Source organism: Tupaia chinensis, unplaced genomic scaffold (genome assembly GCF_000334495.1).
Source record: "Tupaia chinensis unplaced genomic scaffold, TupChi_1.0 Scaffold144466_1, whole genome shotgun sequence".
NCBI lineage: Eukaryota > Metazoa > Chordata > Mammalia > Scandentia > Tupaiidae > Tupaia > Tupaia belangeri.
Window position 1 is genome coordinate 28,752 of NW_006204325.1, and position 2,398 is coordinate 31,149.

A 2,398-nucleotide genomic window follows, 5' to 3' on the forward strand; every position below is an offset into this window, starting at 1 on the left:
ACGAAGGGGGGGGGGGGGGGCGTTGAGATCCCCAGTGTTCATGGCGTTGCAGTCTGTTTCTCGCTTTAGATCTAACAGACTTACTTTCATGTATTTGGGTGCTCCAGTGTTGGGTGTGTAGATATTTATAGGCGTTACATCTTCTTGGTGGATTAGCCTTTTTGTTATGATATAGTGTCTGTTCTTAACATTTTTGTCTTGAAGTCTATTTTGTTTAATATCAGTATTGCAATTCCAGACTTTTCTTCTTTTTTCTTCTACTTTCTCTTTGTTTTTCTTCTTTCTTTTAGAGATATTTTTGCTATAGCATATGTACAACCACAAGAAAGATCAATAAAGAGACAGAAAGTGAGAAATCACTCCCCAGGAGAATGGCCACACCACAATTCCTTCTCCTCCATTTTCCTCTCAGGATCTCGGGCACACACATATACACGCCCACCATTAGCTCTTAGCTGCTAAGTTTGGGACTCAAACCACAGTCCACTGTGCCAAAGTCCAGCAACATAACCATTATGCCATTGTCTGGTCCCTTTGTTACATACTTTTTTATTTACACTGAATCATAATACATCTTCTTCTTTTTTTTTTTTTTTTTCCGAGAGGGCGTGTGCGTTTGCCAGAAAGACACAGAGAGACAGAGAAGACAGAGAGACAGAAAGCATGAACTCTCCCCCCAGAAGGATGACCACGCCACAATCCCTTCTCCTCCATTCTCCTCTCAGGATCTTGGGCACACACACACACATGCCCAGTGTGAGTTTAAGCCACTGGGTCTGGGATTCGAACTGTGGTCGACTACATGGGAGTCCAGTGACATAGCCATTACGCTAACTGCTGGTCCCAATCATAGTACATCTTGATAGCACCCAACATGGTTTTTCAAAATTGGCATACAGCGCAGGCCGAACAAGTCAAAGACAATACCATATATGTCATCCTCAATAGATAACCTTTCATTCTTATGTCTATTGATTGTTTTTCCTCAAGACCCTCATACCCAACCACATGGCATGTTTTGAAAGCTTCCAGGTTTAGGACTCAAAGTGCACAAATGGCTCTGTGGGACCCAGCCACCTTGATCACCACACCACCAGCTGGCCCATTTGGGGAACTCTTGTCTCCTAGCTCTTGGCTCCCCTGAATGGTTGCATGTATAGGACTAGGTGGTGAGAAAATGGGGACTGCAAAGAATTTATAATATTACATGTTGTAACAAAGAGAAAAAAAAAGTTGCTGATGTAAGTATTTTGAATTTAAGAGATATTCTGAACTACTGATGGTCCCTAAACCAAAACTGCATATTTTATAAGAAAAAGGCACAGGGAGATTTGAATGGAAAGAGAAGAATATGTATTATGGAAGCAGTCGTTGGAGTGATGTGGCCACGAAAGGAGCACCGTTATTAGCCACAGGAAGCTGAGAGCAGTCTCTGACTCTCCACTAGAGCCTCTAGAGGGAGTTAGCTCTGCTAGCAGATGTATTTATAGACAATGACACAGTTTTGACCCCCTACCTCCAGAACTGTGAGTGATCAAGTTGTGTAAGACACCAGGTTATGGTCATTTCTTCTAGCAGCCACAGGACACTAATCTAGAAGCCTATTATGTCCTCATGTTTCCTGAGTAGGTGTCTGTGGGAGATGAGCCCATCAGCCGGATTGGTGTAACGGATGAGTAGAGTTGATCCAGGGAGTGTGTTCCTTCATACATTTTGCTTGTGATCTGACTGTGGAGTACTTGGATGGAGATGTTCAGTTGGTGGCTCAATGCTTATTTTTGGAGCATTTGGAAGAAGAGACTGAGAGATAAGCATTAGACTAAAGTTGGGGGGTGGTGTAGACACTGATGAACCCTCTGAGTGTGGGGATAAAAGGAAGGTTTAATCAAAGGATGAATCCTGGTGATGCACTAAGAGTTCAGAAGTAGATGGAAAATAAGGTGTCCCAGACATGACAAGGTAGTCAAAGTATAGTGGGGATCCGGGCACCGAGCAGGTAGACTGCAATTCCATGAGAACATCACACAAGTGCTGCTGTGAGGTGTGAACCACACAATAAGCCAGCCAATGAGTCTGGGGGTTTCCTAAATACATAACTTTTGGGATCCCAGACACTTTGGCCACCAGTAACAGAGGCTATTTAGTCTCTGGAAGTTACTGTGACAATATCGAAATGCACTTTAGTATTAAAACTGCCCTTAACTCGAGCACTGAGACTTAGATGCAAACAAGACACATGGAGAAGTGCAGGGCAAGTAATTTATTAAAGCAAGACGTTGAAACCTTTACATTTTGCATTGGAAATTAGGTATCATTGGAGGACAGTGGAAACAGAATATAATATCTTGCAATTAGAGACACTTAGGAAGCATTTGCACCTGTAATAAAAAATAAAAGA